Source organism: Phyllobates terribilis, unplaced genomic scaffold (assembly GCF_046119375.1).
Source record: "Phyllobates terribilis strain yellow unplaced genomic scaffold, ASM4611937v1 Scaffold_13__5_contigs__length_258822181, whole genome shotgun sequence".
Taxonomy (NCBI): Eukaryota; Metazoa; Chordata; class Amphibia; order Anura; family Dendrobatidae; genus Phyllobates; species Phyllobates terribilis.
The window spans coordinates 242304697-242321444 of NW_027362773.1; the positions used below are offsets into that span (position 1 = coordinate 242304697).

Genomic DNA, 16748 nt, shown 5'->3' on the forward strand with positions numbered 1-16748 from the left:
GCTCATGAGTATACATTAAAGGGGATTTCCAGTTGTCAGTGACGCCCGGAGGCCACGACGCCCTGATATCTGTTCGCATGGAAGGTTTTATGTATTATATGGTGCAATCAATTTTCATTAAAAACTTTTCCTCCTGCAGCTTCAAGGGAAGAACTGTCAGCTGCTGCATAACTACAGCTACCAGTATACCGACAGGCGACACCTATGTGCCATACATCACAGGGGGCATGTATACAGGGGTACGTGTCCTACATCATGTATACAATGTGTATGTATATACAGGTGATCGGTGTGTATATATTCTATATATAAATACATACAGTGGGGTGAAAAAGTGTTTGCCCCTACCTGATTTCTTATTCTTTTGCATGTTTGTCACTTAAATGTTTCAGATCACAAAACAAATATAAAATATTAGACAAAGATAGCACAAGTAACCACAAAATGCAGTTCTTAAATGAAGGTCTTTATTTTTAAGGGAAAAAGAAATCCAAACCTACAGGGCACGGTGTGAAAAAGTGATTGCCCCCCACATAAAACATAAACCACAGTTAATTTATCACATCTTTGGGAAGCTGAGTTCAATTTCCCTAGCCACACACAGGCCTGATTACTGTCAGACCTGTTCTCAATCAAGAAATCACATAAATAGGACCCGCTTGACAAAGTGAAGTAGACCAAAAGATCCTCAAAAGGTCGACATCATGCTGCGATCCAAAGAAAGTGAGGACCAAATGAGAAACAAAGTAATTGAGATCTATCAGTCTGGAAAAGGTTATGAAGCCATTTCTAAAGCTTTGGGATTCCAGCAAACCACAGTGAAAGCCATTATAAACAAATGGCGAAAACATGGAACAGTGGTGAACCTTCCCAGGAGTGGCCGGCCGACCAAAATTAGCCCAAAAGGGCAGCAATGACTCATCCAAGAGGTCACAAAAGACCCCACAACAACATCCAAAGAACTGCAGGCCTCCTTGCCTCAGTTAAGGTCAGTGTCCATGACTCCACCAAAAGAAAGACTGGGCAAAAAACGGCCTGTCCAAGACAGGCCATTGTTGGGCAGGATAATAGGAATAAAAAATATTTTTAAATAAAATGGTGGTGTCTCTTATAGTCCAATGAAACGGTAGCTTACATGGGGGGACGGCTGAAACAGGAGGCCGGTGGCAGTAGTGGGGCGATGCTTCTGGCCCCAGGCTGGGAGGAGAGGGTGTCTCAGCGGTGCGAGGCTGCGGGCCCTGGACTGTCAAAATGTCAGCGGTGTGCAGAGTCACACTGATTTCCCTGTGGTGGGCTTCGGGAAAATGGCCGCCGAAGGCAGCGCATATGCAGATTGAGATCTTGGGAGATGAGAACTCATACCAAGATCTCAAGCTGCGCATGAGCCTCCTGAAGCCCACCACAGGAAAAATCAATGACCAAGGAGGACCCCGCTGCTGACACAAACACAAAAAAGCTAGACTGCAGTTTGTCAAAATGCACGTGAGCAAGCCAAAATCCATCTGGGAAAGAGTCTTGTGTACAGATGAGACCAAGATAGAGCTTTCTGGTAAAGCACATCACTCTACTGTTTAGCGAAAATGGAACAAGGCCTACAAAGAAAAGAACACAATACCTAAAGTCAAATATGGTGGAGGTTCAAAGATGTTTTAGAGTTGTTTTGCTGCCTCTGGCACTGGATGCCTTAGCTGTGTGTAAGGCATCATGAAATATGAAGATTACCAAAGGATTTAGGGTCGCAATGTAGTGCGCAGTATCAGAAAGCTGGGTTGGTGTTCTAGGTCATCAGTCTTCCAGCAGGACAATGACCCAAAACATATTTCAAGAAGACCCCAGAAATAGATGGAAACAAAGCGCTGGAGAGTTGTGAAGTAGCCAGCAATGAGTCCGGATCTAAATCCCATTGAACACATGTGGAGAGATTTTAGAATTGCTGTTGGGAGAAGACACCTTCACATATGAGAGACCTGGAGCAGTTTATAAAAGAAGAGTGCTCCAAAATTCAAGTTGACAGGTGTAAGAAGCTTGTTGATGGTTATAGGAAATGATTGATTGCAGTTATTTATTCCAAAGGGTGTGCAACCAAATATTAAGTTGAGGGTGTCAACAAGGTTGTCCGGCCCATTTTTGGACATAAGGATCCTTGCCACCACCATGTGTCACTGGAGGCACCATACGTTTTTCTAATTGCATGATGCCTCCAGTGACACATGGTGGTGCCTTATATGGAGCTGCTGGTGTTGTTGAGCTACGTCATTGATGGTATCATGAAGTCACAGATGTACTGCTCTATATTGAAAGAGAAGAGGTCGCCATCACTCCGAGCCCAACAATGATCCAAAACACAGATATGTTGGGTTTCTGAAGGAGAACACGATGAAAGTGATTCTGTGGCCAAGTCTCTCATGATCTTATCCCAATCATATACTTATGGGGAATTCTGAAGAGACAAGTTGTCATCACTCTCCATCCAGCATCCAAGCTCTACAAAAGGTCATTTTTGAAGAATGGAAAAAGACAGATGTTGTAATATGTTGCCAATTTGTTCATTCCAGGCCTAGAAGACTTGGTGTTGTCCTTAATCATGGAGGTCACACAAAATATGAGATGTAGTAGATTTGATGTGGGGTGTACTCATTTTTGCATCAACTAATTTGAGTAAAGCTGAAGATTTTGTAATGAAAGTTATATTAACCTCACTGTCATGTTATGGGTTAAATAAATGTTCTATGAAACAGTGTTGTCAACATTTGGGAAATAGTTCTTGTGTTCAGCGAGATTTTGATTAAAATCTTACTTTTCAAAGGGGGTGTACTCATTTATGCCGAGCATTACATATACACATGTGGTCAAAATTATTGGTACCCCTCATTTAATGAAAGAAAAACCCACAATGGTCACAGAAATAACTTGAATCTGACAAAAGTAATAAATTAAAAATCTATGAAAATGAACAAATGAAAGTCAGACATTGCTTTTCAACCCTCGGTCCACAGAATTTAAATAAAAATTAAACTCATGAAATTGACCTGGACAGAAATAATGGTACTCTTCTTAACTTAATATTTTGTTGAACAATCTTTTGAGGCAATCACTGCAATCAAACGATTCCTGTAACTGTCAATGAGACTTCTGCACCTCTCGACAGGTATTTTGGTCCACTCCTCATGAGCAAACTGCTCCAGTTGTCTCATGTTTTAGCTCTTTCCAAAGATGCTCAATAGGATTTAGGTCAGGGCTCATAGAAGCCACTTCAGAATAGTCCAATGTTTTCCTCTTAGCCATTCTTGGGTGTTTTTAGCTGTGTGTTTTGGGTCATTATCCTGTAGCAAGACCCATGACCTGCGACTGAGACCAAGCTTTCTGACACTGGGCAGCACATTTCTCTCTAGAATCCCTTGATAGTCTTGAGATTTCATTGTACCCTGCACAGATTCAGGACACCCTCTGCCAGATTCAGCAAAGCAGCCCCAGAACATAACAGAGCCTTCTCCATGTTTCACAGTAGGGACAGTGTTCTTTTCTTGATATGCTTCATTTTTCCATCTGTGAACATAGAGCTGATGTGCCTTGCCAAAAACTTCCACTTCTCATCTGTCCATAGGACATTCTCCCAGAAGCTTTGTGGCTTGTCAACATGTAGTTTGGCAAATTCCAGTCTGGCTTTTTTGTGATTTTTTTCAACAATGGTGTTCTCCTTGGTCATCTCCCATGAAGTCCACTTTGGATCAAACAACGACGGATGGTGCGATCTGACACTAATGTTCCTTGAGCTTGAAGTTCACCTTTAATCTCTTTAGAAGTTTTCTTGGGCTCTTTTGTTACCATTTGTATTATCAGTCTCTTTCATTTGTCATCAATTTTCCTCCTGCGGCCACTTCCAGGGAGGTTGGCTACAGTTCCATGGATCTTACATTTCTGAATAATATGTGCAACTCTAGTCACAGGAACATCAAGCTGCTTGGAGATGGTCTTATAAACTTTACCTTTAACATGCTTGTCTATAATTTTCTTTCTAATCTCCTGAGACAACTCTTTCCTTTGCTTCCTCTGGTCCATGTTGAGTGTGGTGCACACCATGTCACCAAACAGCACAGTGAGTATCTGTAGCCCTATATACAGGCCAACTGACTGATTACAAGATTGTAGACACCTGTGGTGCTAATTAGTGGACACAACTTGATTTAACATGTCCCTTTTGTCACATTATTTTCAGGGGTACCATCATTTCTGTCCAGGCCTATTTCATGAGCTTAATTTTTTTTAAAATTCTGTGGAAGCAGGGTTGAAAAGCAATGTCTGACTTTCATTTGTTCATTTTCATAGATTTTTAATTTATTATTACTTTTGTCAGATTCAAGTTATTTCTGTGACCATTGTGGGTTTTTCTTTCATTAAACGAGGGGTACCAACAATTCTGACCACGTGTGTGTGTGTGTATATATACATGCACACATAACCAACCACATCCCATACACATACATACAATACATGGGGTCCCACACTCACCCCCGTCTCCTGTCCCCCGGGGTCCCGCACTCACCCCCGTCTCCACGGGTCCCCGCACTCACCCCCGTCTCCACTCTCACCCCCGGGTCCCCGGTCCCCCCGGGTCCCCGCACTCACCCCCGTCCCCCGCGTCCCCGGTTTCCCCCGGGGTCCCCGCACTCACCCCCGTCCCCGGTCCCCCAGGGTCTCCGCACTCAACCCCGTCCCCAGTCCCCCCCGGGGTCCCCGCACTCACCCGAGTCCCCAGCCCCCCCCAGGGTCCCCGCACTCACCCCCGTCCCCTGTCCCCCCAGGTACCGCACTCACTCAAGTCCCCTGTCCCCGGGGTCCCCGCACTCACCCCCATCCCCTGTCCCCCGGGGTCCCGCACTCACCCCCGTCTCCTGTCCCCCGGGGTCCCGCACTCACCCCGGTCCCCTGTCCCCCCGGGTCCCCGCACTCACCCCCGTCCCCTGTCCCCCCGGGTCCCCGCACTCACCCCCGTCCCCCCGGGTACCGCACTCACCCCCGTCCCCCCGGGTCCCCGCACTCACCCCTGTCCCCTGTCCCCCCGGGTACCGCACTCACCCCCGTCCCCTGTCCCCCCGGGGTCCCGCACTCACCCCCGTTCCCCCGGGGTCCCGCACTCACCCCCGTCCCCTGTCCCCCCGGGTACCGCACTCACCCCCATCCCCTGTCCCCCCGGGTACCGCACTCACCCCCGTCCCCCCGGGTACCGCACTCACCCCCGTCCCCTGGGGTCCCGCACTCACCCCCGTCCCCTGTCCCCGGGGTCCCCGCACTCACCCCCGTCCCCTGTCCCCCCGGGTCCCCGCACTCACCCCCGTCCCCTGTCCCCCGGGGTCCCGCACTCACCCCCGTCCCCTGTCCCCCGGGGTCCCGCACTCACCCCCGTCCCCTGTCCCCCGGGGTCCCGCACTCACCCCCGTCCCCTGTCCCCCGGGGTCCCGCACTCACCCACGTCCCCTGTCCCCGGGGTCCCCGCACTCACCCACGTCCCCTGTCCCCGGGGTCCCCGCACACACCCCCGTCCCCTGTCCCCTGTCCCCCGGGGTCCCGCACTCACCCCCGTCCCCTGTCCCCCGGGGTCCCGCACTCACCCCCGTCCCCTGTCCCCCGGGGTCCCGCACTCACCCCCGTCCCCTGTCCCCCGGGGTCCCGCACTCACCCCCGTCCCCTGTCCCCGGGGTCCCCGCACACACCCCCGTCCCCTGTCCCCCGGGGTCCCCGCACTCACCCCCGTCCCCTGTCCCCCGGGGTCCCGCACTCACCCCCGTCCCCTGTCCCCGGGGTCCCCGCACACACCCCCGTCCCCTGTCCCCGCACTCACCCCCGTCCCCTGTCCCCCGGGGTCCCGCACTCACCCACGTCCCCTGTCCCCGCACTCACCCCCGTCCCCTGTTCCCAGGGGTCCCGCACTCACCCACGTCCCCTGTCCCCGCACTCACCCCCGTCCCCTGTCCCCCGGGGTCCCGCACTCACCCACGTCCCCTGTCCCCGCACTCACCCCCGTCCCCTGTTCCCCGGGGTCCCGCACACACCCCCGTCCCCTGTCCCCGGGGTCCCCGCACTCACCCCCGTCCCCTGTCCCCCGGGGTCCCGCACACACCCCCGTCCCCTGTCCCCCGGGGTCCCCGCACACACCCCCGTCCCCTGTCCCCGGGGTCCCCGCACTCACCCGGTCCCGGCAGCTCCGCTCCTCAGTAATGGCTGGGGGAGGACATCAGGCTGCAGCTTCTTCCTGCATTACATGAGGCGGCACATCAGGCGGACCACACGGGCGGGATGAGGGGCGGGCGGAGGAGGAGGCCTCCCGGACACATGGAGGGAGCGGGTGCTGTGCTCTCCGGGCTCCGATGTTTACACTGCAGGCGGCCGCTGACGATCGCTGTCACCCGATCGTAGATCCCAGCTGCTAGGAAGCTGAAGGACCTTCGGTGACGTCATGATCATATGATTGGTCACATGACCAGCTGGGAGGTGTAACAGGGGGGTATATACTGCTTGTTTACTTGTGCATCAGCCGTGTAGGGGACGGGGTCACTCCGCTGAGGTGACAGCCCTGACTGTGTGTCCTAGAGACCCGGTGTAATACGTGTCTATGGATTACACACTATCTAAAGGGGAAAACTAGATTTGCGCATAGCAGCCAATCACAGGTCAGCTTTCATTTTCTAAAAGCACTCTAAAAATGAGAGCTGTGCTGTGATTGGTTACTATGGGCGACAGTTTTTCGGATTTCCCCTGAGAAATCACCACCATAGCGGAGGCCAGACGGAGAACATAGTGACGTCATCTGCCCCAGGGGGAAGTCACAAACGCGCGGCCCAAATGTGGTGTGAACAGTCCGTACACAACGGGCCAGTGCTGACTCTATAGAGACTAATGGTAAACACCATCGTTTGCTGATGACTATTTAGTTGTGGTTTTATTAAAAGCATGGCAATAGATAGGGCATGTGCCGAGTAAAAGGGATGGCCACTTTGAGGATGTTTATTTTTACTTAAAAGGAACGTGTCACCTTGGAAAACGCTACTTACCTGCAGATATAGGGTTAATCTGTACACTGCTGCCTGGTCGCCCACCGATGGCTAATAGCAGAAAATGAACTTCTTTCCTCCTCTGGCTTTTAGTCATAGGGGCGTGCACAAAGCAACTAGAGTCACGACTCACAGCACCGCTACAGTCACGACTCACAGCACCGTTACAGTCACGACTCACAGCACCGCTACAGTAACCAGTCACAGCACCGCTACAGTCATGACTCACAGCACCGCTACAGTAACCAGTCACAGCACCGCTACAGTAACCAGTCACAGCACCGCTACAGTCACCGCTACAGTAACCAGTCACAGCACCGCTACAGTCATGACTCACAGCACCGCTACAGTAACCAGTCACAGCACCGCTACAGTCACTGCTCACAGCACCGCTACAGTCACGACTCACAGCACCGTTACAGTCACGACTCACAGCACCGCTACAGTAACCAGTCACAGCACTGCTACAGTCATGACTCACAGCACAGCTACAGTAACCAGTCACAGCACCGCTACAGTCACTGCTCACAGCACCGCTACAGTCACTGCTCACAGCACCGCTACAGTCACTGCTCATAGCACCGCTACAGTCACGACTCACAGCACCGCTACAGTCACGACTCACAGCACTGCTACAGTAACCAGTCACAGCACCGCTACAGTAACCAGTCACAGCACCCCTACAGTCACCGCTACAGTAACCAGTCACAGCACCGCTACAGTAACCAGTCACAGCACCTCTACAGTCACCGCTCACAGCACCGCAACAGTCGCCAGTACAGTACCGCTACAGGCACCGTTCACAGTAGCGCTCCGGTCACCACTCAGCGCTGCTATAGTCATCATTCTCTGCACCACTACAGTGACCGCTCACAGCACCGCTACAGACACCACTCACAGCACCGCTACAGTCACCGCTCACAGCACCACTACAGTCACAGCTCACAGCACCGCTACAGTCACCGCTCACAGCACCGCTACGGTCAAAACTCATAGCGCTGCTATAGTCATCATTCACCGCACTGCTACAGTCGCCACTCACAGCACTGCTACAGTCATCGCTCACAGCAGCGCTACAGTCACCGTTCACAGCACCGCTACAGTCACTGCTCACAGCACCGCTACGGTCACCACTCATAGCGTCACTACAGTCATCATTCACCGCACCACTACAGTCACCACTCATAGCACTGCTACAGTCACCGTTCACCGCACCACTACAGTCACCGCACCGCTATTGTCACCATTCACCGTAGAAGAAATCAGCCATGATTTCTTAATCTTGGGGAATTCCTTGCAAGGTGGCAACATGATGGGTGGATAAACCATGAGTCTGTGAGCCCAGGCATGTCAGAACATTCGGATGTGTCACAGAACCGTCTCCATAATGTTTTCTTGGCATATTATGTAAATAAATGATGCAGTGCCCACCGATGACGGCTGAAAGTTCAGATGCGAGTTTTACCGAAATCTGATGACTTGGTATAAGTAAAGGAAGCCACGCACCTCGTCTTCGCTTGCAGGGTCTGCTGTCAGCCCTATAACAATGACTCCTTTCTCATGAAAAAAAGCTAGTTATTATCAGAGCCATAATTACGATGTCACGGTCAGCGTGTGCCTTTGAAGCACCACCCACCCGTGTATCCTGACGGCGTGACTAAAGTAGCATACAGCATTTGATTAACCCATTCATGGATGGTGCATTCAGGAAAGGGGCCAACCGATATCTCAAAAATCCCACAAAACTTTCACTAAAAGCAACATGGTGACCATACAGTTCTTCTATGTTATACGGACATAACATCTGCCCATAGTACTTGGCACGTATGCTACACCTTGTAGGCTTTATATTCCGTTATGAGGGCAGGTGCGGCCGACCGTTTTCTCTCCTTTTGAGAAAATCTGCCCAATTATGCTAATCAGACTCTGATCAATGGGATCCGATTTTCTCAGAGGTAGAGAGAAAAAAAAAAAGTTTCTCCATCTTCTCCATTATATCAGTCCATGACAATTGGACCGCACATGAATGGGCGAGTGCCATCCAACTCTTGGAGGTGAATTATGCATTACGCGATTTTTTTTCTTTGACTAATCGGTCCGAGGAAATATTCTGAAATGTGCACAGCCCCATATAGTGTCATGGGTATGAGTGCTGTCCGTCAAAGCCACAGGTCACACTCGTCCGATTAATACGGTTGTCTGCACAAGCTCTTACAGGAAGCCCCTGAGAATACTTCCAATATTATAGGTCTAAGAGGTAAAGTTTCTTCTTGTGGAGAGCACATGATTTTCTTTTTTAATTGATAGGCTTAGATCGTGCTTCGCTTCACCCAAGTGCTCTGTAAAATGTGACGGAGCTATTTAACCCCTTGATGACCCGGACATTTTGCGTTTTCGTTTTTCGCTCCCCTTCTTCCCAGAGCCATAACTTTTTTATTTTTTGGTCAATATGGCCGCGTGGGAGCTTATTTTTTGCGGGACAAATTGTACTTTTGAACGACACCACTGGTTTTAACATATGGTGTACTGGAAAATGGGAAAAAAAATTCAATTGCGGTGAAATTGAAAAAAAGTGCAATTCCACAATAGTTTTTTTTTTTTACCACGTTCACTGAATGCTAAAACTGACCTGCCATTATTATTCTCCAGGTCATTATGAGTTCTTAGACACCAAACATTTATAGGTTCTTTTTTATTTAAGTGGTGAAAAAAAATCCAAAGTTTGTTAAAAAAAAATAAAAAAATGCCGCCATTTTCCGAGACCCATAGTGTCTCCATTTTTCGGGATCTGGGGCCGGGTGAGGGCTTATATTTTGCGCATCGAGCTGATGTTTATATTGATACCATTTTGGGGTAGATCCGATGTTTTGATCGCCGTTATTGCATTTTATTGCAATGTTGCCACGACCAAAAAAATGTAATTCTGGCGTTTTTAATTTTTTTCTCGTTACGCCGTTTACCGATCGGATTAATTCTTTTTATTGATAGATCGGGCGATTCTGAATGCGGCGATACCAAATATGTATATATTTGATTTTTTTTATATAGTTTTATTTTGAATGGGGCAAAAGGGGGTGATATAAACTTTTATATATTTTTTATTTTAATATTTTTAAAAAACTTTTTTTTTTACTTTTTGCATGCTTCAATAGTGTTTATAGGAGACTAGAAGCTGCGATTGTTTGATCCCCTCTGCTACATAGAGGTGATGAGCAGATCACCTCTATGTAACAGAAATGCTTACTTGCTATGAGTGCCGACCGCCGGGCGTCGCTCATGGCAATGACAACCACAGGGGTCTCCTGCAGACCCCGGGTTGTCATGCTAACCCATCAGCGACCCACGATTATGTGACGGGGTCGCCGATGGGCGGAGCCAATGACACGCTTCCAGTAAGCACGAGTTAAATGTCGCTGTCAGAGATTGACAGAGGCATTTAACTAGTTAACAGCCTCGGGTGGATCACGATTCCACCCTCGGCTGTTATGGGCACATGTCAGCTGTATAGATCAGTTGACATGTGCCCAAAAAGGTGCGGGCTCAGCGCCGAAGCCCGCACCAAACATGGGGATATAACGTGTGTCATACTATTACGGCACGCGTTATTTAGGGGTTAACTAAACAGTGCACAAGGATGTGGTCTATCGCAGTCCACTCCAAAAAGAAAAGGCCCCCAACAAATAATTTTCTATCCCTCCAGACCAGAAGGTCACAGCGAGGGACTGGGATAACCGGCTCCCTTTCACCAAAGCTTAGAAAAAAAACAGGAGCTCAATCAAGATGGCTCCTCTTCCAAAGTAAAGAGCAGAACCTGATAGCCACACACTCCCTCAAATTGAACAATCATAAGAGAACCACATGCCAAAAAGTCTTTATCGGAGGCCCCTGTTCTCGTGCTTTGCACTGATGATGGGCAAACACCCCAAAACACATTTCTGCAAATCGAGTTTGTGGTTTGGCTTCTTACCTTAAGTCATGCGACAAGACTTTTTACTGACTTTTAGGATTGCTTTAGGTGGCACTAAATCATGGAGGTGGGCACAGAATGGTTTTTGCTGGGTTCTTTAGTGGCTTAGTAAATGCCTTTAGCATAGGCAAAGCCATAGGTGCCTATTAATATGTGTGAGACGGAATTGTAGAAATATGTTATGATCCATGAGGGTAACAAATATTTTTTATCTTATGCGTAGAAAAAGTCATAAAGGTGAATAATTCCTTTAATGGTGGTCCTACACTGTGTGCACAATTGTTAGACAAGTGAGTACTGAGTGCAGCCATCCAACACACTTAATCATGGCGTGCAGAATTATTAGGTAGCTTGTTTTCCACAGGTAAAATGGGCCAAAAAAGAGATTTAACTGACTCTAGAAAATCAAAAATTGTTAATGGTCTTAGCACTCCTGAAATTTGTAAAATATTGGGGCACGATCACAGAACCATCAAAAGTTTTGTTTGAAATGGTACAGGTCACAGGACCCCCAAAGACACCAGCAAGGTGGAGGTGGGGTACTGCTATGGGCTGGTATTATTACAGATGAGCTAGTTGGACCTTTTCGGGTTCAAGATTGACTCAAAATTAACTCCCAAACTTACTGCCAGTTTTTATCATTTTAAATAAACACTTTGAGTAGAAAGGAAGATAAGTGAGGACCTGTACAGCAGATAACAGATAAGCTAATGAATTGAGGTGAAGGGTTCTTAGCCAAACATATCGCAGAAGTCGTCTTGACTCCAGACAGGACTGGCACCCGTAAACCTTAACTTCCGTACAACTTTTTTTTTTTAATGATACCGAACCCCCAGTATTGTCGGGTTTAAAGAGACCAGAGGGATGTAGAGAAACACAAGGCTCTACCGGGGACTAAAAGAGACTTAACTAATTTTTAAGTCAATACAGGCGTAATCCATTTGCTGCATTAAGTGTAATGCATACATTAATGTAATGCATTATTGATTATGTAACGTAGCAGCAAATCAATGCGTAGTCTCACTCGAAATGTCAGCTCCAAAATGCGTAATTAAGAGTATTCATCAGCTACACAATGTATAGCAGTCTCGATAATGCTGAAAATTCTCACAATAAAACTAAAACTTATCTTTGTTTACTTGCCCTAAACAATCTGAAACAATGGAGTGCAAGGCAAACATTGACACAGTAAAGTACAAACCAGGGAGACAAAAACCTGAACCTAAAAGATCCCTGTTCAGACCAGGAAAAGTCCTTCTCTGACCCTGGTCTGTCCCTGCCTGACCACAGAGGTTAGCATCCTAAGGTAACGCAATGGCGCCCTCAGTTGACGGGGGCTTACCCTGAATGTCGCTCCTAGGATCGGTAGAGTAGCACATCCCTAACGAGAAAAGGAATCACACACAAAACTATTGCAATCAACACAAACTACAGCAAAGTGAATGAATCCAGCAAAGTCTATCACCAGCAGGAAACATCAGTAGGGGAAGGTATTTAAAGCTGCATCCGAAAGGTGATAGGACAGACAAATAGAGTAAATGAAAAACACCTGTTACCCAAAACCAACAGAAACAAAGATAACAGAACTAAAACATCCAAAGAAAATGTGTATCTGTTATGGCTCAGCGGGAAGAGACGCCGACCACAGAACACAGAAGCAAGGGTTAGAATCCAGAAGCATGACACAAACTTCTCCAATAGAGCCCGACGACTCTAGAAAGGTTGTCCTCTTTATTTTATAATCACAAAAGGGGTTCTTGACATTTTTTTAGTTGAATTAATTTAATTTGTATCAAAAAAACATTTTTGCAATTATGTTTTATTAAACATTTTGCAGCATTTGCCTTCTTTATCCTCAGTGTTGCACAGTGTATTGCTGGCTGCAGAATGGGTTATCTGTATTTCAGCTCCTAGCAGCTGATTTATGACCGCAGACCACATCAAAGTTGTGCTGAAAAACAAAGAGGTTATAAATTACAAACTTGTAATGAAACCTAATTGCAAAAATAATGCTTACTTCCAAATACATGCATTTTGTTATGATCTGCAACATGTACTAAGGAAAGATAAGGGAAAACTGTCCCTACGCTAAAACTAAGCTGAATCCCTACGATGTAGCGGGCTGCCTGTTCCTAGCGAACAGACCCGCCTTAGTCCTCGGCTAGTCTGAACGAAGACCTATAGCATAAGGGGAGGGGTCCCTAAAAGAACAAAGGACTGGGACAAAAATTGAACACCTCCTAAACAGAGAAGTTGTTACAGAACACAAAAAGACAAACAGACAAAAAAAGTACTAGAGGTCCCAGAAGGACAAACGAACTGACAGAAAGGCACAGAAGCACCAGGCTAGAGAAACAGTCAAACACTGAAGTCCAGCACAGCCAAAAGGGCGAAGCAGGAATATAAAGGCAGATGGTCACGTGACCGCAAAACACAAGATGGAAAAAACAAACAGGAGGGTTCTAACAGTACCCCCTCTTTTATGAGGATCCTCCAGGCCCAGGCCTATCCGGAAAGCTCTTGTGGAAAGCTTTAACAAGCCTAGGAGCAGAGACATCATCCATCCTTACCCACGAGTTGTCTTCGGGACCGAAACCCTTCCAGGAGGCAAGATACTGTAATCTCCCTCTATGCCATCTAGAATTCAAGATACGAGAAATTTCATATTCGCCGTCTTCCACCACAGGAGGGACTGTGACAGTGGCATCCCTATCTTATACATCAGCCTTTTTCAACAAGGAAACATGAAACACAGGATTAATCTTCCAGGAAGTAGGGACATCCAACCTAACAGCAGACGGGTTAACAACCTATAGCACTTTAAATGGACCCACAAACTTAGGACCCAGTTTTTTAGAGAGAATCCTCAACCGCAGGTTCTTTGAGGACAACCAAACCATGTCACCCACAGTAAACAAAACCTCTTTACGTTTCCTGTCAAAATACTTCTTGGACTTCTTGTTAGCCTCTTGCAGGTTGCAACGTACATTAGTCCAAACTCTCTCCAAATCACAGAAAAAATTCTCCTCCTCCTGCACCGCTGACCCCAATCTGGAGAACGAACCAAAAGACGGATGTGTCCCAGTACAACAAAAAAAAGGAGAACACCCAGCAGAGGAGGACGTATGATTGTTAAGAGCAAATTCTGTGAGAGGCAGAAACTCAGACCACACCTCTTGATTGTCCGCCACAAAACAACGCACAAACTGTTCAACATCCTGGTTCTTTCTTTCAGTCTGTCCATTAGACTCAGGATGATAACCAGACGAAAATGACAAATGGACTCCCAACCTGTCACAAAAAGCGCGCCAAAAGCGAGCCACAAACTGAGGTCCTCTATCAGAAACAATATCCGTGGGAACGCCATGGAGCTTGACAATCTCTTTAACAAACGCCTTAGCGAGTGTCTTGGCACAGGGCAACTTAATGAATGGAACCAAATGACACATCTTACTAAAACGGTCCACGACCACCCAGATGACAGTAAAACCCTCGGACACAGGAAGATCAGTAATAAAATCCATTGTGAGATGCGTCCAAAGCGCACTAGGAACCTCCAGAGGGCAAAGCAACCCCGCAGCAGGAGTATGTGAAGCCTTTGACCTAGCACACACGGTACATTGACGCACCCACTTGATGACTTCCTTCTGCCATCCAGGCCACCAAAAACTGCGACTGATAAGTCTCTTAGTCTCCGAAATTCCTGGATGACCTGCCAACCGAGACTCATGACACTCCACAAACAAATCTCTCCTAAAGGCTCTAGGCACGAACAACCTCCCATGGGGAGTGTTAGATGGAGCATCATCTTGAGCTTTCAGAATCCCATTCTCCAAAACGGAGTCCAAAGCCTCCACCACAACTCCTTTCTGTAAAATGCTCTCCTCCTCCTCGGCACCGACCGTAGGAGAGAAGCTGCGAGATAAAGCATCGGCTTTAACATTCTTAGTACTAGGGATATAGGTAACAGAAAAATGAAACCGAGAAAAAAAAAGTGCCCACCTAGCTTGACGGGCATTCAAGCGCTTGGCAGCATCCAGATAGATCAAATTTTTATGATCTGTGAAAACCTGAATAGGAAATCTAGCACCTTCCAAAAAATGACGCCAATGTTCAAACACGAGTTTAATAGCCAGCAACTCCCGATTTCCAACATCATAATTCAGTTTGGTTTCCGAAAATTTTTTCAAAAAGAAGGCACAAGGATGTACTCCATCCTTGTTCTCCTGAGACAAAACTGCTCCGACCCCCACTGATGAAGCATCGACCTCGACCAAAAAAGGCTTGGTCTCATCAGGCTGCATAAGGATAGGGGCAGAACTGAACCTCTCTTTGAGATACTCAAACGCTTCAATGGCCTCAGTAGTCCACTGGATCGTATTCGCACCTTTCCTGGTGAGATCGGTCAGAGGCTTAACAATTACAGAAAAATTCTTAATGAATTTCCTGTAATAATTGGCAAAACCCAAAAATCTCTGTATAGATTTCAAACCAATAGGCCTAGGCCATTCCTGCATAGCCTGAACCTTCACCGGGTCCATCTCAAAGCCCTCGCTGGAGACACTGTAGCCCAAAAAACTAATTTTCTGCACAGCGAACTCACATTTCTCCAGCTTAGCAAAGAGTGAATTGTCACTCAATAACTGCAAAACTTCACATACACTCTGCCAATGGGACTCTAGATCTGGTGAATAAATCAAAATGTCATCCAAATACACAACCACATTCTTACCAATCAAAGGTCTCAGGATGTCATTAATAAGGTTCTGAAAAAATGCAGGTGCATTGGTAAGACCAAAAGGCATCACCAGATTCTCAAAATGACCTACCGGATTGTTAAAAGCAGTTTTCCATTCATCACCCTCCTTCACTTGTAACAAATTGTATGCTCCCCGGAATCTAATTAATTTCACGAAAATCCAGATATGGACGTAAACCCCCGTCCTTTTTTTTAACAAAAAAAAATCCTACTGCCACAGGTGACTTTGAAGGTCTAATGACCAGCAGCAAGGCTAGTCTGTATGTACTCCTCCAAGGCCTTTCTTTCAGGGATAGTCAGATTAAACAAGCGCATCTTGGGAAGAGTAGCTCCCGGAACAAACTCAATGGCGCAATCATAATCCCTATGAGGAGGTAAAACTTGAGATGACTTCTCTGAAAAAACCCTCCAAAAATCTTGAATAGGTACAGGTAATTCCCCTTTTTCCACAGCCGCAATGCGACCATTACAACATTTATCATAGCACTTCGGACTCCACGACTTAATCACATTAGTAGACCAGTCCAGCAAAGGATTGTGCAGTTTTAACCAAGGCAATCCTAGAACGACCGGAGAGGGTAAATTATCTAATACAATCAAGTCCAAAATTTCTTGGTGAACTCCATTGATAGTGAGGGGAAATACAGCAGTCTTGTGAGTAATACATTTCAAGGGAGTGTTATCAATTGCAATCACAGAAATAGGTGATGACAAAGGTTTGGATTTCAATTTAAGGTTTTCCAAAAACCCTTTATCAATCACATTAAGTGTTGAACCACAATCCACAAATACCTGAAATTCAATCAAATTTTCCCGCAAAGTAGTGCTCCCAGAAAGAAATACTCCTGCAGAGCGTAAACAAGCAATACGGACGTAACTGACCTTTTTTTTTCTTTACTTAAATGAAGTTCACAATACTTAATCAAATGGTCAGCTTTACCACGATAAAGACATAATCCCTCGGCGAACCTCC

At 47.1% G+C, this 16748-nt stretch overlaps 1 protein-coding gene across 2 annotated transcripts in view; it reads right to left on the reverse strand.

The window, feature by feature from the left end:
- Nucleotides 1-6474, reverse strand: part of CYLD (CYLD lysine 63 deubiquitinase) — a 48966-nt gene extending 42492 nt beyond the window's left edge. For both annotated transcript variants that reach the window (XM_073659356.1, XM_073659355.1), the window contains exon 1: nucleotides 6188-6474. The gene's annotated coding sequence lies outside the window, so the exon portion shown is untranslated. The remainder of the gene's footprint in view (nucleotides 1-6187) is intronic.
- Nucleotides 6475-16748: the final 10274 nt, after the last annotated feature.